Genomic DNA, 23,859 nt, shown 5'->3' with positions numbered 1-23,859 from the left:
TCTTTCAATTAAGTTTATTAACCACTTGACCACTGGGCACTTAAACCCCCTTCCTGCCCAGACCAATTTTCAGCTTTCAGAGCTCTCACATTTTGAATGACAATTACTCAGTCATGCAACACTGTACCCAAATGAAATGTTTGTCCTTTTTTTCACACAAATAGAGCTTTCTTTTGGTGGTATTTAATCACCGCTGGGTTTTTTATTTTTTGCGCTATAAAAGAAAAAAGACTGAAAATTTGGTAAAAAAAATGAATTTTTAGTTGTTTCTGTTATAAAATTTAGCAAATTAGTAATTTTTCTTCGTAAATTTTGGCCAAAATTTATACCGCTACATATCTTTGGTAAAAATAAGTACCAATTGGTGGATATTATTTGGTCTTTGCGAATGTTATAGAGTCCACAAGCTATGGTGCCAATCTCTGAAAATTGATCACACCTGAAGTACTGACGGCCGATCTCATTTCTTGAGACCCTAACATGCCAGAAAAGTACAAATACCCCCCAAATGACCCCTTTTTGGAAAGAAGACATTCCAAGGTATTTGAAAAGATGCATGATGAGTTTTTTTGAAATTGTCATTTTTTCCCACAATTCTTTGTAAAATCAAGATTTTTTTTTACTTTTTTTTTCACAAAGTTGTCATATTAGCAGGTTATTTCTCACACACAGCATATGCATACCACAAATTACACCCCAAAACACATTCTGCTATTACTCCTGAGTATGGCGATACCACATGTGTGAGACTTTTACACAGTGAGGCCACATTTTGAGGCCCAACATGCAGGGAGCACCTCCAGGCGTTCTGGAGCACCCAGGCCAATTCTTATATTTCTCTCCTACATGTAAAAATAATAATTTATTTGCTAGAAAATTACATAGAACCCCAAAACATTATATATATATATATATATATATATATATGTATATATATATATATATATATATATATATATATATATATATATATATATATATATATATATATATATATATTTTTTTTTTTTTTTTTAGCAAAGACCCTAGAGAATACAATGGCGGTTGTTGCAACTTTTTATCTCGCACGGTATTTGCGCAGCAATTTTTCGAACGCGTTGTTTTTGGAAAAAAAACAGTTTTGTGCTTTAAAAAAAAACAAAATAGTAAAGTTAGCCCAATGTTTTTGCATAATGTGAAAGATAAAGTTACGCTGAGTAAATAGATACATAACATGTCACCCTTCAAAATTGCACACGCTCGTGGAATGGCGCCAAACTTCGCTACTGAAAAATCTCCATAGTTGATGCTTTAAAATTTTTTACTGGTTACATGTTTTGAGTTACAGAGGAGGTCCAGGGCCAAAATTATTGCTCTCACTCTAACGTTCGCAGTGATACCTCACATGTGTGGTTTGAACACCGTTTTCATATGTGGGCGGGACTTATGCATGCGTTCGCTTCTGCATGCGAGCACACAGGGACAGGGGCGCTTTAAATTTTTTTTTTTTTTTATTGTTCATTTTACTTTATTTGTTTTAGTTTGACACTTTTTTCCCCAAAAAAACAGTTTTTTTGATCACTTTCATTCCTATTACAAGGAATGTAAACATCCCTTGTAATAGTAATATGGCATGACAGGTGCTCTTTACAGTGAGATATGGGGTCAATAAGACCCCACATCTCACCTCTAGGCTGGGAAGCCTGAAATAAAAAAAAAAAAAAACGATCCTGGCTTCGATCGTAGCGGAGTCGGTAGAAGCACCGGAGGGTGGCGGGAAGGGGGGGGCGTCCCCTCTTGCCTCTTATAAGAATGATCAAGCAGTGGAACAGCCGTTATGATCGTTCTTATGGTGTAGGGAATCGCCGGCTGAAAAAGCTGATATCTGAATGATGCCTGTAGCTGCAACCATCATTCAGATATCCCCACACAAAATCAAGGACGTCATATGACGGCGGGCGGGAACTGGTTAAAAATTGCGGGGTATTGCGGGGTATTGCGGGGTAGTGCAGGGTATTGCAGACTATTGCGGGATATTGCAGAGTACTGCGGGGTATTGCGGAGTAGTGCAGGGTATTGCAGACTATTGCGGGGTATTGCAGAGTATTGCGGGGTATTGCAGAGTATTGCGGGGTATTGCGGAGTAGTGCAGGGTATTGCAGAGTATTGCGGGGTATTGCAGAGTATTGCGGGGTATTGCGGAGTAGTGCAGGGTATTGCAGAGTATTGCGGGGTATTGCAGAGTATTGCGGGGTATTGCGGAGTAGTGCGGGGTATTGCAGACTATTGCGGGGTATTGCAGAGTATTGCGGGGTATTGCGGGGTAGTGCAGGGTATTGCAGACTATTGCGGGGTATTGCAGAGTAGTGCAGGGTATTGCAGAGTAGTGCAGGGTATTGCAGAGTATTGCTGGGTATATTGCTGGGTATATTGCAGGGTATATTGCAGAGTATATTGCAGGGTATAATTGCAGGACATTATTGCAGGGTAATATTGCAGAGTGTATTGCAGAGTATTGCAGGGATGGCTGAGCATGGAGGGATGGATGGATGTGACTGTATTTGTCACTGAGCACCGCTGTGAGCACTGCACATGCAGCCCACAGCGTTGCTGTCATCCGATCCCTCCCCCTCTCCCCTCGCACTGTACCGATCGGTACACAGAGGGGAGGAGAGGAACCGGCGTCGTGACATGACGCCGGTTTGTTTACATGTGATCGCTCCGTCATTTGACGGAGCGATCACATGGTAAACGGCCGCGATCAGAATCGGAAGTTCTCGGGTGCGCGCCCCAGGGAGCGCGCGAGAGCAGGATTCTGGGAGGACGTCCCACGGACGTCCACCCAGGATAACCCGACCGCGCTGTAGCCGTCTTTCGGCCATGGCCCGGTCAGCAAGTGGTTAATGCATTGGAAAAGATACTCAAGTGTCCGGTGCCTACATTGTCTGGTATTAAACTCAACGGGACCCTAGACCCGGTTCTGGTGAAATAGAGGTGACGAAGGTGACGGTAACAGCCCACTTTAAACCAGCAGCTCCACCGAGAGTTATTGCTACAAAGGCGTGACATGTTGGGTGTCTATTTACTCGGTGCACCCTCGGCTTTTATATTTTACCAAAAATTGGGTAATTATTTGCATTTCTTTGCTATAGAATTCACTTTAGTGTATTTTTATGCTGAAATTTTTAACTTTGCTGTAATATCGTGTGACATAAAAAATTGGAACTACCACTATTTTATTCTCTAGGGTGTCTGCTCTCAGAAAACATGTTTTGAGCTTTTTATGTAATCTTCAGTCCTGACAATGATTTTTTAAACAAGTGTGCAGAAAAAAAAAAAAATCTGTGGAGGTCACATGACTCTTCTGCAGAGTGGAGCTCCAGTCTGCAGCCAGATACCATCAGGAAATGCAGATGTGACAGGAAACATTGTTTCTAATGTCGATTGAATGTTTGTTACATTAAAGTTCATTAAACAAAACAAAAGTGGAGTGGAGGATACATGTTTCCTGTCAAATGTGGAGCTCCACTCTCAGAAGGCAGGAAGACAGGAAGTGATGTCAGGTGTGGACAGGAAGTGATGTCAGGTACACACAGGAAGTTGCGGGTGAGAGGTGAGTCGGGAGGAAGTAGAGAGAAGACATTGCTGGAAGAAGCAGTAGAGGAGGTAATAAGATCTTATTTTCTATTTACACCCAGTAACCCCCCGTCATGTCCGTCCTCTTCCTCCATAGTCACTGTGATGTCTTTTATCTCCAGCAGATGATGATACACACATATATAGTGTGGAAATGTAGAATTATCCCTTCAGGGGGATCAGTTGATGATGAATAGTGATGGGCTCCGGTGTGTTAGAAACCCCACATTCCCGATCCCGACAAGAAACCGACACTGCACAGATCAGGAAATGTCTCACTGCCTGTGATTAGCGCTGTGAAGTGTCGGCTTCCTGTCGGGATCGGGAATGTGGGGCTTCTAACATGCCAGAGCCCATCACTAATGATTAATATATCTTTCTTCCAAATCTGGCCATACATGGTTCAGTTTTATCGTTCATCCAGCGGGATGAGAGGAAAAAACTGAAGTGATTCCCCCATCCACACATTGGAGGGGGATGGGGGAATCCTTCCCGCTGCACTATTGTATTCTGACAATGGGGGGCGCTCCTCCGCTCTCAGAATACACAGATCAGTGATGAAGCTATTGGCTGCAGCCACTGATGGAGTGACTTTTATCCGGCAGTGACCACACATGGATGGAAATGTGACCGATCCCTGCTGAACCAGCTGAATTTCCATGTCTCTATGGTCACCATAAGTCAGGGCTCAACAAATCCCAGGTCACCATGGTGACTAGAAATGGTGTCCTGGCCCCTGGACTCTTGTCATTCTCACTGTTGGTCTGAATAATGTTTCTGCCTGAAACCCGGACACATTATTCAGACAGGAATGTGGCTCGGAGCGGGGCCAGGCGGGAGGGGAGGAGGAGGAGATGATGACACCCGACCTGTGAAGTGAGGGGTGGACTGGACAGGACAGGACATGAGAGGACTCATCTCACTGAGCTCCCGCTGCCGATCTTTCTCCTTTCCGTGGCCGCATTACTGTCACCATCGGCTCCTGCTTCCACCCACAGCTGCCTGTGTCCCTGCAGAGCCCTCCGGCAGAACAGAGAGGAAGGAGCGGGACCGAATCTCCAACATGGCGCCACCTCGGCACTGCCACAAAGATCCCCACAAGGTGCTGAGAAACAGGACTACAGAGTCCTTACAGGAGTAACCAGGACAAGCCTGCAAAGCAGCCAGTCTAATTTCTAGTTTCCCAAGTCTAATTTTAATGATGTCCTCTGTTAACCATGGAGTTGCTTCCTGTGATGTGTCATGAGGATAAACACTGCAGTTTTGGTTACTGAAGCCCCCCGATTCCCTCGTGAAGATGGAGGAGAAGAATAAATTCAATACCTTTGCCATCTCCCCATCCTTTGTAACCAGATGTCCTTCCTCATTCTTTATGGGGCCAATATGGTCTGTCCTCACTTTTTTATTGTTTACATACTTAAAGAATTTCTTGGGATTTTTTTGCTCTCCACCGTTATGTGTCTTTCATGTTCTATCTTAGCTGACCTAATTGCACCCTTACATATCTTATTGCATTCTTTGTAAAGTCTGAATGCTGATGATGGTCCCCCGGCCTTGTATTTTTTGAAAGCCTTCTCCTTTGCTTTTATATGCATTTTTACATTGGAGTTAAGCCACCCAGGACTTTTGTTCCCTCTTTTAAATTTATTACCCAATTTGATACATTGGCTAACATCCTTATTTAATATGCTCCTAAAGCAAACCCATCTCTCCTCCATGTTCTTTGTTCCTAAGATTTTATCCCAATTTATATCTTCTAGCAAGGTTTGTAGTTTAGGGAAGTTGGCTCGTTTGAAATTCAGTCCCTTCATGTTTCCTATTTGTGTGATTTATACTGAAACTAATTGACCTGTGATCGCTGTTTCCTAAATTGCCCCGTATTTCCACATCCGTGATCAGGTCTGTATGGTTGGTAATAAGTAGATCTAGAACGCATTGTTTCTAGTTGGTGCGTCTACCATCTGACCCATGAAATTGTCCTGCAAGACATTTAGGAACTTGCGAGCCTTAGATGAATGTGTGGTTCCTTCCATCCAGTCTGTCTGGATAATTAAAATCCCCCATTATGATATCACTTCCCATCCATGTCCTTCACCCTTCTTCTGCACCTTGCTCCCCATGTCCTGCATTCTGTACACTGTACCCTTCCCCTGCACCCCATTTCCTGCGTTATGCACCCTCCAGCACATGTCCTGCACCTTGCACCCCAATGTTCTACATTCTGCACCCTGTTCCCCATGTCCTGCAGTCTGCACAATGTACCCTTCCCCTGCACCCCATGTTCTGCATTCTGCACCCTTCTCCTGCATCCCATGTGCTGTGGTGACCTACACTTTTCTCCTGAATTCCATGTGCTGTGGGGACCTACACCCTTCACTGGTACCCTGCATCGCATGTCCTGCACCCTTCTGCACCCCATGTCCTGCATTCTGCACAATGTACCCTTCCCCTGCACCCCATGTCATGCATTCTGTACCCTTCTCCTGCATCCCATGTGCTCCGGTGACCTACACCCTTCTCTGGTACCCTACACCCCATGGAGGGAGAACCACTGGGGGAGTCAATAATGGAGAAATATCTGGGGGTCCTAGTAGAAGACCAACTGAGCAATAGCATACAATGTCAAGCTGCAGCTACCAAAGCCGTCAGATTATTAGCATGCATAAAAAAGGGAATTTTCTCAAATCATCTTCTAGGACGGCACCCTGAGTGATGACTGGTCCCACTTGACAGGAAACACAATTAAAGAAGAGGTCAAAAACCCCCGCCCCTCCCTGTGCTTTTCAGTTTTTTGATTGTGTTACCCCACAGCGAAACGTTTTGTTGTTTTCTAATAAACCCGAAGCCCAGGGCTGGTGGTCTCCCCCCTGGGAGCAGGACCGCAGGCTTGTGAAGCCTTTGGGTCTGATAGGGCTTGCCCTTCCTGGGGAGGTTTCCCCATCTACCTCAGGTGGGGGCAGCAGAGCTTGGAAGAGCCCCCCTGAGTGCTGAAGGACCCTGGGTACAGTGGGGTACCCAGAATTTCAGGGACCATTGTTTCCTGCTTCCTCCCCCCTTACCTGGTGGGTGTCCATTTAGCAGGGGGAGCTGGTGGTCGGATTTCCCGTGGGGCACACTGTTGTGCTGACTCCTGGGCCTCCAGGTCACACAGTGTGGCTTGAAGGGGAGAGGAGATGTGCCGGCCGGTGCTTGAGCACCATCTTGCCAGCGGAAGGAAGAGGAATGACGCAGATTCCTCCCTTGCACCGTAAATGACACCCCACAAGGGCAGGTTACTTCCTGGTCTCTGAGACTTTGGCAAAATGGCGGCAGCATCCTAGGACACCAGGACGGAGGTCTGGCAGTCAGTGGAGGCAGGCCTCCACAGCCTGCTCTGGCCAGTATCAAGCAGGACAAGCTTTGGTGTAGAGATGGAGTGAGAGGGGGGCCAGCAGCGGCAACAGCAGTGGAGGAGACCACAGGGGGTGAGTCTACCTAGCTGGCGGGGGTAATGAGGGGAGGAAGGTCCCCCCTAACTCTTACCCCTGCAAGGTACAGTAGCGGGTGAGTTCTGTTTGAAGTAAGCGTGAAAATATGTCTCTTTCAGGGGAGGACTGCCCAGGTGGTCGCCAGCCGTCCTAAGTCTAAGACCCCTTCATGTTCCAAGATGTGTGGATACTGTAACGACAAGTTGTCACAGGACCACACGAAACCCTTTTTCTACAAGTCTATTCACAAGTTATTAGGGAAGGAGACCTCTTAGGTCATGAGGGACTTTCTCTCCGTACAGATGTAGATGTTAACGACTCTCAAGGCTTTCCAGGCAACCCTAAAACCCGAGCCCCACTATAGTGGGGCTCAGGCAGGGGAAGGTTCATCCTCACAGGAGGGCCCCACCACTAATAGAGCAGAAACTCGGGATCTAGGTGGCAGATTTAGACACCCTGAACCCCTGTGGTCACTGCCCTCCCAGGACTCGGAGGAGGCAGAGGTCTACGATCTGAGCTTTTCTTATGAGGGGAAGGAAATAGAGGACAGCCAGGAGGAGGAAGAGGACTCCAGACCAGGCAGACATATCTTTTTCACAGTTGATATGGAGGGTCTCCTTAGAGCAGTGTATGCGTCAGAAGAGATCCAAGAGCCTACAGCTCAGTTTTCTGCCCAGGACAGTATGTATAGAGGCCTGGTTAAACCCCAATCCCGGGTTCTCCCAATCCACCAGGCCCTCAAAGACATCATTCTGAGAGAATGAAAGGAGCCTGAGAGGAAGCTCTTAAAATTTAAGACCTGGAAACGCAAGTGCCCCTTCAAGGGGAAAGAGGAGGAAAGATTTTTAAAGACACCCAGACTAGATGCTTCCCCAGCACAGGTGTCCAAACAATCTGACCTCTCCTGCGAGGATACAGGCAATATTGGGAACAAAAAGGACCGACGGTCCGAGACCCTTCTGCGCAAGGTCTGGGAGGTCAATGCTGCAGCCATGAGTCCAGCCTTGGCATCGGTCTGTGTGGCCAGGAATGCAGACATGTGGGTCACAAAGTTGATGGACCTGGTGTCACGAACTTTCAAGTCCAAAGAGGTCTCTTTGGAGGTGATTGGTAGAGCTGTGGCCTACTTAGCGGATGCAGCGGTTGAAACAGTACGTGCGGCTCTTCTGAATTCTGCAAGGAGGGCCTTGTGGGTTAAGAACTGGGATGGGGACAACACATCCAAGACAAGTTTGTGTGGTCTACCTTTTAGGGGTTCCCTACTGTTTGGTTCTGGGTTGGACCAGGCCCTTTTTTGGTTTACAGAGAAGGGCAAGAAGTTTCCAGTAAAGCCTAAGAAAGATGGGGGAAGATTTTTTTTGAGCCCCCAGGTTAAGAACCGGTTCAGGGATAAGAAGGAAAGCAAGAAATGGGGAGTTGGCAAGGGCAAGCAAAAAGGAGGCCTCCTCTTTTCTGGCCCAAAGTCCACTGACAAAGATACCAAGTGACATCAGGGTGGGGGGGGGGGGCTCTCTCACTTTCTCACTCAGTGGGAAAGGATCACTCAAAGCCCCCACATCCTATGGATAATAAGAGAGGGCTACAGGTTGGAGCTACTTTCCTCACCTCCCCCAAGCTTCCTTCTAACTGGCCTACCCAGGGATCTTCAGAGCTTTAGGCAGCTGGCAGAGCAGGGTGTTATAGTACCTGTCCCAGTAGAGCAACGCCGTTGAGGGTTTTATTCTCACATCAAAGCCCTCGGGAAAGTACCGCCTTATAATAAATTTAAGAAGGCTAAACAGGTTCCTATGGTACAAGAAGTCAGGAAGCATCCTCTGAAGGAGGTGTTTATGGTCACAATATACCTAAAATACGCCTCTCTTCACATGCCCATTTTCCCAGGGCACCAGGAATTTCTACAGTTTGCGATTCTCTTTGGTCTGGGTGTGGAGCATTGGCAGTTGGCAGTTTTGCGCCCTACCCTTTGGGCTGGCAGCCAGCCGAGAGTTTTCACAAAGATCCTTGCAGAGGTGGTTTTGTACCGCCATTTTAAAAGGATAGCGCTGATCCCCTATCTGGACGACCTTTTGGTTTACAACCAGAGTCGTGATCCTACTGCCCGACCTGGACAAAGTAATAACTACTTTGGAGTCCCTGGGGTGGTTAATCAGCCAGGAAAAGTCCTCTCTAATTACGGCCCAGACCAAGGTTTACCTAGGGTTCCTGGTAGATTTGGCGGCACAAAAGTTTATGTTGCCCCCGGGGGAAAGTAGAGGGCTTGATAGCTGCAGTTGAGTCCCTCCGAGAGGCAGAGGAGGTCTCCTTCAGAGGAGTTATGAGAGTCCTCAGGTTAATGACAGCTTGTATTCCTGCGGTGCCGTTGGCTCCACTCCAGGACTCTCCAGCAGTTCCTCCTATCCTCCTGGGATGGAAAAAGGGGAACCTTAGACGAAAAGGTCTCCATTCCAGAAGGGGTAAAGGAGTCTTTGCAGTGATGGCTCAACCCTCAGAGGTTGGGGGAGGGTGACCTCTGGGCTCAGCTCCAACCCCTCAGGGTTACGACTGATGCAAGCGCCTGGGGTTGGGGGGCCCATCTGGAAGAACTGCGGGCCCAGGGTGTCTGGATCCAAGTTCAGAGGGGTTCTTCCTCCAACTTCTGGGAGCTCTTGGTGGTCAGGGAAGCCTTAAAGGCTTTCATAGAAATAATCCAGGGAAAGAGGTTCAGAACGTTTCCGACAATTCAAGCACGGTGGCCTTCCTGAATCACAGGGGGGCTCCAGGTCCCGCGCTCTTTTGGGCCTGACTCAGGAACTCCTGGAGTGGGCGGGACAGAGGATCCCCTCAATTTCAGCAGTGCATATAAAGGGAGTCTACAATGTCCAAGTGGACTACCTCAGTCAACAGCCGATTCACCAGGGAGAGTGGGAATTTAATTCCAAAGTGTACTCCCTCGTGTGTCAACACTTCAGCAAACCGGAGATAGATCTCTTTGTGTGCAGAGGGAACAGGAAGGTGAAGAGGTTCTTTTCACTGTCCAGGGAGGAGGGATCCGAGGGGGTGGAAGCGTTGGCCAAAGACTGGGACTTCCACTTGGCCTGTGCCTTTCCCCCCTTTGCTCTGATCCCAAAGATAGTGCAGAAGTTGAGTCAGTCAGAGGGCAAACTGTTATGCTTTGTGTCTTTCTATTAAAGTTTTTGCGGTAAAACCAAGGAAGCTTAGACTTCTGTAGTGTATCAATGCTTTACTAAACAGGAAAAAACTGCACATAAAACTGGAGAATACACAATACAACACAACTAATAGCTTACAAAAATATGCCTACAAATATAAACATGTACAATATGTGCGCATTAAAGCGGAATTCCACCCTAAAGTGGAACTTCCGCTCATCTGATTCCTCCCCCCCCCTCCGGTGCTTCAATTGGCGCCTTTCAGGGGGGAGGAGGTGCAGATACCTGTCTAATACAGTTATCTGCACTCATTTCCGGGAATAGACTCCCGCGGGAGTCACGCCCCTTCCCGCACCCCCACCCCCCCGCTGTCTCCTGGGAAACACACAGGTCCCAGGAGATAGTGTGGACCACTTAGGACGCGCAGCGCGACTCGCGCATGCGCAGTAGGGAACCGGGAAGTGAAGCCGCAACGATTCGCTTCCTGATTCTCTAACTGAGGATGGCAGCGGCAGCAGCCGAGAGCCGTGCTATTGCTCTGCTTCGGCTGCCGACATCGCTGGATTCCAGGAAAGGTAAGTGTCCATTTATTAATAGTCAGCAGCTGCAGTATTTGTAGCTGCTGGCTTTTAATCATTTTTTTTAGTTGGACTCCCTCTTTAAGTAAACTAAACAGTTATTCAACTTAGGGGTCAGGATGTAATGTCCTTCATGGTTCCTTGCTCAATCCAACTCAAAATGGCTCCAACTGTTCTCGAGCTCCTCGCATCCATGTCTTCCTCTTTGTCCTTCCAAACACATCTCCTTTCCGAAAACATGTTTCTTTCAAAAGACCCCAAGCCCCTCCCACCAACTTCCTGCATACCAACTTCCTATGCTCAGCTCCAAAACCTATCCAACTGGTTTATTTACATATCAATGAAGGGGAAGAACCTCTGTAAACATAAACATTAAATAATATATAGTATATAATAATAACTTCATATTTTTGCAATAAAGTCACTATACAAATGGCCATAGCAACACACAGACTTATTTTAATCGCTCTCTGGTGGCCCAAGAGGACCTGGTTCCCTACCCTGGGAAATTTGCTCTGTGTCCCCTCCAGAGCATCTTCCGTAGCAGCAGGACCTTCTCCTACAGGGTCCAGTCTGCCACCCAAACCCCAGTTTCTTCAAGCTAGCGGTTTGGCTCTTAAAGGGAGAACCTGCAGCAGAGGGGGATATTCAGAGATCGTAATTGACACCCTGTTACAGAGTAGGAAGCCGGTTACCAGGTATATTTACACCAAATTCTGGGGAGTCTTCTCACGTTGGTGTCAGGCGAGGGGGACTTCCCAGTAGGAGTTCCCTGCAATCCTAGATTTCCTCCAGGACGGCACAGATCAGGGTCTAACAACTTAGATGCTCAGGGTCCAGGTGGCAGCCTTGTCCAGTCTTTTGGACAGGAGACTGGCACTGAACCCACTGATTTTTGTTGGATAGGGAGAGGATGTCCCCGTTGCAAATGAACCAATTTCCACCATGGGATCTTACCCTAGTCCTCGGAGCCCTGACCAAGGCACCATTCGAGCCCTTGGCTCATATATCCCACTTAAATTACTTCCCCCTAAGACAACCGTCCTGCTGGCCATTACAATGGCCAGAAGGATAGGTGATCTCCAGACTCTGTCTGTAAAAGAGCCCCTTTTCTTATTATTTGAAGACAGGATTATCCTTAGGCAGGATCTCCTGTACCTTTCGAAGGTTCCACAGCATGCAGGAGATTGTCCTTCCTTCGTTTTGTGCCAATCCTCACAACGAGAAGGAAAGTTAATTTCATTGTTTAGATGTTAGACGGTGTCTGTTAGTTTATTTAGAGAGAGTGAAGGATTTTAGAAGGTCCAGTCACCTTAGTTGTTTTTTGCGGCCAGAAGAAGGGTCAGCAAGCATCAAAATCAACCATAACAAGGTGGATTAGGCATACCATTTCCGTAGCCTATGAGCAGGCTGGTAAAGCGGTTCCCACTAGCCTTAAGGCGCACACTACACGGTCTGGTCAGGCCACATCTGGAGTATTCTGTCCAGTTCTGGTCACCAGTCCTCAGAAGGAATGTGCTGGAGAGAGTCCAAAGAAGGGCAACTAAATTAATTAGGGGGCTGGAGGACCTCAAAGGCGAAGAGCGACTATAAGCACTAAATTTATTCTCGCAGGAGAAAAGATGCTTGAGAGGAGATATGATAGCTATTTACAAATATCTCAGTGGTGATCCCAGCATAGGGAAAAAGCTATTCAATCTCAGGGGTGTGAGAGGACACTTGGAAAAAAAAATGAGATTGGAGGAGAATCGGTTAAACCTTAAGCTGCGTAGGGTTTTTTCACAGTCAGGGCGGTAAGAATGTGGAAGTCTCTTCCACAAGTGGTGGTGGCTGCGGGGAGTATTGATATTTTTAAGAAACTCTTGGACGTGCATCTTAAAGAACACAATATACAGGGATATGGGAAATGATTATTGACACTGACACACGTGCACCTACACAGATCAGACTGGATGGACTATTGTCTTTATTCAACCTTACCTACTATGTAACTATGTCCTGCATTCTGCACACTGTTCTCCTGCATCTCAGTTCTGTGGTGACCTACACCCTTCTCTGATACCCAGCACCCTCCAGGCAGTCACAAAAAACATTTTTTTTTAAACTGGCCCTTTAAAAATAGAAAAAAAGTCCTTAAATGCACTGTGTTTGAGTGCCAGACACATTGCACTATGGGAAACTCCACGTCTATGCAATCACGAGATTACAGACGAGGCACTTCATTTGCGGGCTTTTGTCCCGCCTTGCAGCGCATTCCGAAGCACAGAGTAGCTTCCGCCCGGCGCCCATAGTATGTATTACTACGGCCGGGTGGTTTGATTGACATCCGAGTTAGATGTCGCTTCCGGGTTTCTCTCTCCCATTGCACCCGAGAGAGAAAACCAGAAGTATGAGGAGCGGACTCCTCCATCGCCGCTGCCAGTGCCCACTGAAGGAGACACAGCAGGAGGAGAGGACACCAGAGCAAGGTAAGTGCCGATCCAGACCTCCCGTGGAGAATGGGGGGGAGGGGAGTTTGATGGGACACAGTGAGGCTGCATTTGATGGGACACAGTGAGGCCGCATTTGATGGGACACAGTGAGGCCGCATTTGATGGGACACAGTGAGGCTGCATTTGATGGGACACAGTGAGGCTGCATTTGATGGGACACAGTGAGGCTGCATTTGATGGGGCACAGTGGCTGCATAAGATGGACACAGTGGCTGCATTAGATAGGTACAGTGGCTGCATAAGATGGGGACAGTAGCTGTATTTGATGGGGCACAGTGGCTGCGTTTGATGGGCACAGTGGCGGCAATTGATGGGCGCAGTGGCTTCGTTTGATGGGCACAGTGGCTTCGTTTGATGGGCACAGTGGCTGCGAATGATTTTTTTTTTTTCAGAACTTTTCAGTTTGTTTGTGCCCCCCCCAAAATTTTGAGCACCAGCCGTCACTGCTTCCTCCCCCCTCATCTCCTCCATTATGTAAGTCATGCTGAGATAATCTCCCATTGGCTGAGCAATATTCTCATTTGTCTCTGAGCTCCTTCTTGCTATTCCTCGTCCTGCCTGTTGTTTCCTTGGATTGATTTTCTGTGTAGTGACCCCGGCTTCATCTCTTGGATGCGCTCGTCTGTTGCTTGTCCTGACCTTTATTCCTGGATCTCCTCCTCATCTCTCCACCATATCCTCTAAAGCCGCGTACACACAAGCAGAATGTCCAACAGAAAAACTCAATCGGAAGCTTTTCATCGTCTATTCTGATCGTGTGTAGGCCTCATCGGACTTTTTTTTTTTAAATTCTGACGGACCTAGAAATGGAACATGTTCTAAATATTTCCGATGGAACCAATTCCTATCGGGAAAACCGCTCGTCTGTATGCTGTTCCGACGTACCAAAAACGATGCATGCTCTGAAGCAAGTACGAGACGGAAGCTATTGGCTACTGGCTATTGAAGTTCCTTTTTCTAGCCCCGTCGTACGTGTTGTACGTCACCTCGTTCTGGACGGTCGGACTTTGGTGTGACCGTATGTATGCAAGACCGCTTGAGCGGAATTCCGTCCGATTTCCGTCGGAGAAACCTTCGGAGTTTATTCCGACGACAAAACCAGTTGTGTGTACGCGGCATTACACAGCTTTTCTCCACACCTGCAGTGACCCTGGGGGTTGGAAACTTGGCACCAGCTTGCAGCGAAAATTCATGCCCACCATTAGGAGCTCTGGAGAAAATTGTCTGCTATTTACACTCCATTCCTCCGCACGTCACCTGATCACATAAGAGCTTACTTTCACAGATCCCTGACAGATTTTTGTATGGTAAAGGTCAAAGTTCACTCTCCAGTTTAGGAGAGGTAGGACACACCCAGGAACATTTATTTGGCTTGCACAGGAGCCTCATAAAGAGGACCACTCAAATCTCCCCATCCAAATGTCCCTCCATCCAGAGTCTATATGTCCTATGACATCACACTGACCTCACAGCTCCTCCTCCCAATGTCCCTCCCTCTGGCTTTTTTTCTGATGCTCTTAGGATGTAGGCGGACCCTTGGCATCATCGCTAGCAAAGTAGGACTGTTGGTCCTGCATTGTATGTAATGACATCAGAATGACTGCTACAAGCTTTTATCCTGCATAGTGTGGGGGTCCTGTGTGGGTAAATTATTATAAATAGGAAACCTGAATGGAGAGGTGAGGAGGATTCTGGGAGTATCATTTGATTTGACTATTTCTGTTCAGTTCTAGAATTTTCCTCCTGTGAAGTCTGGATATCATATGACCATCACATTGCCTCCACCTCCCTCCCTGATAGAATAGAGAAATACAAAGAAGATTCTAGAAGTCACCAGAGAGATCATGGAGGAGAGGTGAGCGGTGCTGGGAATTCTGGGACATTATCCAGTAACAGACAAGGGATGTGTCTGGATGGTGACTGTATCATTGTGTGTGTCAGGTTCCTATAAGGTGTCAGGATGTCACTGTCTATTTCCCCATGGAGGAGTGGGAGTATTTAGAAGGACACAAGGATCTCTACAAGGACTTCATGATGGACAATCAGCCGCCCCTCACCTCACCGGGTAAGAGGAGACTTTATTGTAAAGGAGAGAGCAGTACGGAGGGTCCACCTAGATCCCCCATCATATGATAAACACATAGAAACAATGTATTCAGTCAGTGTGTGTGTTTCCTACAGATGGATCCAGTAATGGGAACCCACCAGAGAGATGTCACCGTCCTCTGTATTCCCGGGATTCCACACAGGAAGATCACACCATCCCTCACCATCATCAGGTAGATGAGGAACAATCACTGATAGTATCATTAGGATCTGTACATTATCTGCATTGTTACAATAGATGTCATGTTTATTGTATATTCAGAGTGGAAACCTGAGAGATTCTAAAGTGGAGGTTAAAGAAGAGATAAAAGAGGAGGATGATAAGGATGGAGTGATGGAGGAGTCAGAGTTTCTAAAAGAACACAAAGATCTGTACCAGGACACCATGGTGGAGTCATCCAGCTACAGAAACCCACCAGAGAGATGTCCCCGTCCTCTGTATTCCCGGGATTCCACACAGGAAGATCACACCATCCCTCACCATCATCAGGTAGATGATTGACAATTATTGGTAGTTCTGATTAAGGATGAGCTCCGGCGTGTTCACATGCTGCACGTGCCAAGCCCGCCAGAAAGTAGGCACGGCGCAGTGCTAATCACAGGCAGTGAGACATTTCCTGATGTGCTGCTGCAGAGATCGGGAAATGTCTCACTGCCTGTGATTAGCACTGCGCCGTGCAGACTTCTGGGCACGTGCAGCATGCGAACACGCCGGAGCTCATCCTCACTTCTGATTTATAAACAGCATGTTTGTTACAATGAATGTTTTATTATATATTCAGAGTGGAAACCTCGGGGATGATATTGTTGATGTTAAAGAAGAGTATAAAGAGGAGGATGAGGAGTATGGAGTGATGGAGGAGTTATCAGAAGGACACAAGGATATGATGGAGCCACCTAATACCAGGAACCCACCAGAGAGATGTCCCCGTCCTCTGTATTCCCGGGATTCCACACAGGAAGATCACACCATCCCTCACTGTTACAAGGTTGGTGGGATGGAGCATCTAGAACATTGACTCCTAGAGATGATGTGTGGATTTTTTTATGTGATGTCATAATAATAAATCCTATTGTTTACGGATGATATTCACATTCCTTTTCTTGATTTAGAGTGGAGATCCAATCGATATAGATTTTGAGGTTAAAGCAGAACAAGAAGAGAGGTATGTGAGGGATGATCAGCAGTCTATGGAGGAGGATGGAATAACGAGAACATTTATAGAGGAGGACACTCCTACAGAGATCAGCACAGGTGGGTCATTAACACGAAATACATTCCTCCACCCATACTGCTCACTGATTGGTCCAGAGTAGGGCAAGGTCTGGGTGATAATCGTCCTTCTCTGTGCTGCAGACACAATTTATGGATCTAGACTGCATTCATGGAAATTCTGGGGTTCAGCTGGCAGCAAAAGGTTGATTTTCACCATAGATTTTGCTCTACCTAGGCACCTTGGGCATATGCTTTGGGTCTTCTACCTCATGCCCAGGTCTAGCATGATCTCTGACAGAACAATCCTCCTAGGTTTACTTGTTATATTGCTTTCTGGCTGTTCCAGGCTGAGAGATATGTCTGTATAGTTTCAGACCCAAGTCACTGAGTGCAGTCTCAGGAGATGGGAGGCAGCAGTGTGGGACCTCTGAAACTTGTCTCATGTAAACATTTAAGCTTCCACTGATTACTGAATACCAATATTATGAGTCCTGATCCTTACATTGTCTAATTTATATTGTACATTACATAATTCTGATACTATATAGTACTATCTGCTGTATCTTCTACAATATGTTGTACATTACATAATTCTGACTTCTGCTCTCCCCTCTACCCACTACTATATATAAACATAATATGTATCCTCTTTTGTTACACCCATTTCCTACCAGCTGGACATTTTATATCTGATGATTTGATTGGAGCACAGACTTTTACATGTTGATAATAATGTGATAACATCCTCAGACTTTGGAACCTTAAACAGAAAGTGATAATGATAGAGGAGTCAATAACCCAATGATGGTGGTCTTCAGGATCAGTCCAGTCTTCATCTTGGATGTTCTCCCCCCATCCTCACTCTCTGACCTCTGGTGGGGCTCAGCCCCGCTGTTATTCATGACTAAATCATGGACTAAATAAGGAATTGCAGTACTTCTTGTGTTGGGCAGATGATAATGAGTGATAGAGGGGGTGGGGACACTCGTCCTATAATCTCCTCGTCACTCCTATAAAAGACAGTTCTCGTTGTTTCCTCACTCTCTGACTAAGGTTCATAAATAAAGAAATGAACTGGTAGGAGATCAGAGGACCCATTTACTAGTTACCTTGAGGGGGGAATTCTAAGATCCTCAGAGACAAAGCTGCCTGATGTGGGCGGAGTCCTGGTTTAGTGGAACCAATCTGCTCATGTCTAGTAATAATCTTTTTATTTCTATTTTAGTAGATGGACGGGAGATGTGGAAAACCTCAGAGGATTATCTCACTTTGTCTCCAGACTGTAAAGTAGAAGATGAGGACATCACACAGTATAGTCCAGGAGAAAACCCGACTACCTCAAATGTCCATCCGGCACCACACAGTGTAGATGGACCATCGTATTCCTCTTATCCTGAGGAACCTCAGACTGTGAGGGACGGTGCCGTCCTTCCAACAGAGAAGAGGTTTTCCTGTACTGAGTGCGGGAAGGGTTTCCATTATAAATCCTATCTTATTAGGCATAAAAAATTTCACACGGGGGAGAAGCCGTATTCTTGTCCTGAGTGCGGGAAATGTTTTTCTGTGAAGTCCAGTCTTTACACACATGAGAGATCTCACACGGGGGAGAAGCCGTATTCCTGTCCTGAGTGCGGGAAATGTTTTTCAATGAAGTCCAATCTTTGCAAACATCAGAGATCTCACACGGGGGAGAAGCCGTATTCCTGTCCTGAGTGTAAGAAATGTTTTTCAGTGAAGTCCAGTCTTTACACACATCAGAGATCTCACACAGGGGAGAAGCCGTATTCCTGTCCTGAGTGCGGGAAATGTTTTTCAGGGAAGTACCATCTTTCCAACCATCAGAGATCACACAAGGGGGAGAAGCCGTATTTCTGTCCTGAGTGCGGGAAATGTTTTTCAGAGAAGTACCATCTTTCCAACCATCAGAGATCACATACGGGCGAGAAGCCATATTCCTGTCCTGAGTGTGGAAAAAGTTTTTCACAGAAGTCCAATCTTTACACACATCAGAAATTGCACACAGGAGAGAAGCCGTATTCCTGTTCTGAGTGCGGGAAATGTTTTTCACTGAAGTCCCATCTTTACATACATCAGAGATCTCACACGGGGGAGAAACCGTATTCTTGTCCTGTGTGTGGGAAATGTTTTTCAGTGAAGTCCAGTCTTTACACACATCAGAGATCTCACACTGGGGAGAAGCCGTATTCCTGTCCTGAGTGCGGGAAATGTTTTTCAGTGAAGTCCAGTCTTTACACACATCAGAGATCACACACAGGGGAGAAACCATATTCCTGTCCTGAGTGCGGGAAATGTTTTTCACAGAAGCACAATGCTTACAAACATCAGAGATCTCACGTAGGGGAGAAGCCGTATTCCTGTTCTGAGTGTGGGAAATGTTTTTCAGAGAAGTCCAATCTTTACGCACATCAGAGATCTCACAAGGGGGAGAAGCCCCTTTCCTGTCCTGAGTGAGGGAATTGTTCCTCACTGAAGTCCTGTCTTCCTGTACATCAAGGGTCCCACACAACTCTTAAGGTGTTTTAGTGCCTTGAGTGGAGGAAATGTCTTCTATATGAATGTTGCTGGACATCACATGTGGGGAAGAAGCACACCCTGATATACACCTCAGATATACTCCATGGCTGATTTTCATCATGTAAGAAACAGTTCATAACAGTTCAGAGATCAAAGACATGGATGGAGTGTTGTAACGTGTTGGCCATTGATAGCAGGAGAAAAATAAAAATGGAGTCATTACCTTTCATTGGCTGAGTACATTTTGTGGTGTAAGCTTTCACAAACACTTAGAGGAATATAATAAAAATAATTATATGAATGAATGTGGCTAACATTTGCCCAGATATACGTTTTGGTCATATTTTATACACTGATTTTCTTGGCTCCATCTAGTGGCCATAATGCAGGATTGCACTATTTTTGCTGTTTGAGGTATTTCAGGAAAAAAAAAAAACTCATGGCCACTGGATGGAGCTGATGATCATAGGAAATCACTGTGTTAAGTCACAGCCAAAATGTGTAACAGATGGAAGAATGATTATCTCATTTGTCCAACATTTTTTAAACATAGAGCCTTTACTTTCCTTCATCAGGCATGGATGGCTTCATACTAATAACCGAGATTATAGTTATACACTTATGAGTACGGTAGACATTGATGAACATAGGTTAATTAAACCAACACTATTAAGCTAACCATTGATTTAAAATGAAAAATACTGCATTTGGGCTTTAGATGGTGCTAAGTATAATAACAATTATCTCAATCTAGTGGCAAATGTGGTATTTTACATTTTAAATCAATGGAAATCATTCAACCAGCAAATATCCTAGTAACATCTATTTTCCCCTCCATGCACACACAGAAGAAATGAACATGCCATATAAATTGCTATATAAATGTTTTATGAATAGGCCCCTAAATGTCAGGAGACGTTTATATAAAGATGGGAAGTATGTAGCAGATAAATGAATAGACCTCCTAGCAATGTTATTACCAGGCTGCAGCTAGGGGGAGCTCTAATGTTTAGAGTGTGACCACAGCAGAGTGATCCCATCTACCTCACATTGACCCTTTCACTGCCAGAGCTGGTTTTGCATTATTTTTGCACACGTTAAAATGCATATTTTGGGCCTGGAGATTAGATAAAACCCCCAAACATATATTTTCTCAAAGCAGAGGCCCTGGAGAATAAGATGGTGATAATTGTTAAGGTGTTCCTCGTACACAAATGTCACCTTCGTATTGTACACAAATTAATAACGACTCCGCCTCCACATTCCAGACAAGCCATTTCCATGACTAATTGGATTCCTACCTTTAATATTTTATTCATTTTGGGGGGTGGAGCTACAACATGGCTCCAGGTGTCCTCCCTGAGCGAACATGTTGAGAGAGGTAAAACTCTCCTGGTGATGCCGGTTTTCATCCCCTTTTTTTGGCACTCCTGGAAGCCCTTACTGAGTTCCTGTGCCTGATCCTTACCAGACCCCGGACTCCAGTCACCTGATTGCCTCCCACTGATCCCGGGACTGAGAGCTCTGGTGTGAGCCGTCATTCAGCAGCGTTGGCATGCAGAGTGGAGAGGAGAAGAGGTTGGAGGCTGCAGCTGCTTACCTGTAGCGTGATAGGCGGAGGGTGAGAGCGCCTGCGAGTGGAGAGTGGAGGTCAGTTGGAGGAGGACCCGGTGCCGGACGGAGACGGTAGGCATACCACAAGTGGGGGAAAACATTGTGTGGCAGTCCGCCCACTGATATCCCTCAAAGGATATCAAGGAGCTTTTGGTAGCAGAGGCTCACGGAGGTGAGAGGGACAGTCGTGCATAGATGGAGCACATCTCTGCAGCCGGACCAGCTAGTCTGTAGGACTGAAGAACGGGTAGGAAACATACGTCATTGATAATGAGAGCTGGTGGAAAGGAAAACTAAAATAAAATTTTTATCAGGAGGCTGGTGAGGCAGCATTTAAGGGAAGATTGTTATAAGCCTTTAAAACATCTGTGCTACCTCGATTGAGCTTGCTATAGCTTGCTTTAATTCACCAGCTTGTATCTGGGACTGTCTGCATGCCTTTTTTACTAATGCTTGAACTTTCCTACTAGCTTGATTGAACTTACAGTATGTGCATATATTTTTCTGCTTCTACTTGCATAGCCGTATAGTGGCTTATAACCTACCTGTGGCACCTGTATAACTTTTCACCACCTGAGGAAATATGTGCAATAAGACTTGCGTTTTTATATAACAATTGCACAATACTTATACATATACCAGGGCAGCTGCATAGTTGTAAAACTGCCTATCATTTATTTGTACAAACTTCTACCAATTGAAGAAATATATGCATTAAGATCGTGTTCTGGTATAATAACTGCAATAATTTACGAAACATCTGAATATCTGCCTGTATTTTTACCCGTACATTCACCTGCTGCTTGTTCATACATCTGTACTATTTGTTCGACCTATGAGGAAACCAAAGAGGAAGAATAATTAATGATTTGTTGGGACTGCTGTGCCTTGGTCTGTGGAAACTGTTCTGTGAGGTGTTTATACTTCCACTTTCTCTAGAAGTGGAAGCTGGTAAAATATTAGAGTTATTCAGGCCTACATGGTGGAAAAGGAAAACTAATGCAAAGTTTCGATCTGGCAGTAAGCTGGTGAAGATCTACCTAAGGGAAAGACTATTCTATGTTTGGAGGAGGATTGTTTCAGCATGCTTGAGTCTATAAGTTTGCATTTGTGGACTGTTTGCCTCCCCCCAATTCTCCCCCCCCCCTTTTTTTCTTTTTTTTTTTTTTTTACTTTTTCTTTTTTTCATTTAACCTTATAGCTTGAACTTTCCAACTTACCAGATTGAACTTGTCTGCATATATTTTTCTGCCTTTATCTGCACAGTTATATAATCGCAAAGCTGCTTAATACTTCACCTGAATAACCTTTTATTACTCAAGGAGATATATGCAATAAGACTAATACTTTGATATAACAACTACAAAACATTTGAGAAATATTTGAACATATCTATATTGATTTGTTTTTATAGTCTTTAAGGTGGTCTTGCTGGGTATTTACACACCTATATAACAACTAGTTAGTTAGCTAGCCAAGAAGAAAATATACCAAATAATTCTGCGCTGCCCTAGGGAAGAAAAATAAGCAGCTAACACGGCCAGTAGGATATGTGCATATAAAAGAGAAAACAAAATAAGTGTAGCGCTAATATAAACAACCATAAATGTCTAGCATGGAGACACTACAGTCCAAGGGCTAGTAAACCTCTAGATATAAATTAGACAAAAGTCCTCCATATTTATATAGCTCATATAAAATGATAGTCCATAGATATTGCGTGACTTCATGTGTGGAGCATGACAATGGGTGCGTGACATCTGAAGTGAAGAAAACACAACCACCGACAATAAGGAGGCTTACCCGATCAATTGGACCCAAAAAGACATACGCTTAATTGAGTCAAACAGGCTTAAGTGGTGAACAGCTGTAGGAGATCCGGAGGAGTTATAAGGATGGAGGTCCTGGGATGAACCGTGGACCGGTGTGTCCCTAGTCAATGGCAGCTTTGAAGTTTCATCTTTTGGTTCAAAATTAAAACATGCTTTCTAAGCCCATCACTTCCTGTATCATCATGTGATGTTCCAAGAAACTTCAGATCCTATCATGCACTACAGGTAGTAATATCAATTTTCATCCGTTAATGTACACGTTTACATCTGTTTTTTTAACCTTTTTTTATACATTTTGTTCCGTTTACAGCAGTTTCTTTGCCTTTAAAGAAATTACCCCGAAAGCATTGCTCCTCCCATGCTGCATTGCAGTTTTCAGTGAGTGACTTGTCATTGCTGTGTCCTTCCTTTGTACTTGTCCTTGTGTGTGCTATCTGCATTGTGCAATGGATTCCAACAATTTTTGGGACAGCGTGACATTGTTTGTTGTATTTGCCTATATGAGGAGAATGGAGAGCAAGAAAAAGCAGATTGTGGCTAGGAGACGTCGATTTTGGACCCACCCCATGCTAATGAAGCGGCCTTCTGAAGGTTTTGTGCCTTTGCACTACGCTCATCTCCGACAGTATCCCACTAAGTTTTTCAACTTCACCAGGATGACCGTAGCCACATTCGACTACTTACTGGACCAGCTGCACCCACGGCTGCAGCGGAGACATACCAACATGAGAAGATGTATACCTGCAGATGAACGTCTCCTAGTGACCTTGAGGTAAGAAGTCATTCATTTATCAAGTGTCAGGTTGCCTACCCCTGGTGTACTGTGTGTGTGTATATACAGTATGTATAGATAATAAATATCGTATCCATTTATGTGCCAGTAGAATGTTGTTTTACTTAAAAGCTATAGCTAAAAAGATGTTTCTTTTTTTTTCTAGGTTTCTTGCAACTGGCCAGTCCTATACCTCTTTAAACCATTATTTTTTACTGGGCATTTCAACTGTTTCGGAGATAGTGCATGATACTTGCCTAGCCATATGGGAAGAGCTGTGTCCAGCAGTGATCCCATTACCATATGGAAACGTGTTGAAGATTAGCTGAAGGATTTTGGAATCGAGCAAACTTTCCAAATTGTATTGGAGCTCTTGATGGAAAGCATATCCGTATCCAAAAGCCTCCACGTTCTGGGTCTAGATTTTTAAGTATAAGAAATATTTTTTCATTGGTCCTCATGGCTATCTATGATAGCAATTAT

General features: G+C 45.4%; 1 pseudogene; it reads left to right on the top strand.

Annotated features, from left to right (window-relative positions):
- The first annotated feature begins 3,323 nt into the window (after positions 1-3,323).
- Positions 3,324-19,387, top strand: LOC141121940 (uncharacterized; annotated as a pseudogene).
- Positions 19,388-23,859: the final 4,472 nt, after the last annotated feature.

This window comes from Aquarana catesbeiana, unplaced genomic scaffold, assembly GCF_042186555.1.
Source record: "Aquarana catesbeiana isolate 2022-GZ unplaced genomic scaffold, ASM4218655v1 unanchor235, whole genome shotgun sequence".
Classification (NCBI taxonomy): domain Eukaryota; kingdom Metazoa; phylum Chordata; class Amphibia; order Anura; family Ranidae; genus Aquarana; species Aquarana catesbeiana.
The sequence above is the reverse complement of the archived record's forward strand: the minus strand, read 5'-3'. Positions and strand labels throughout refer to the sequence as shown.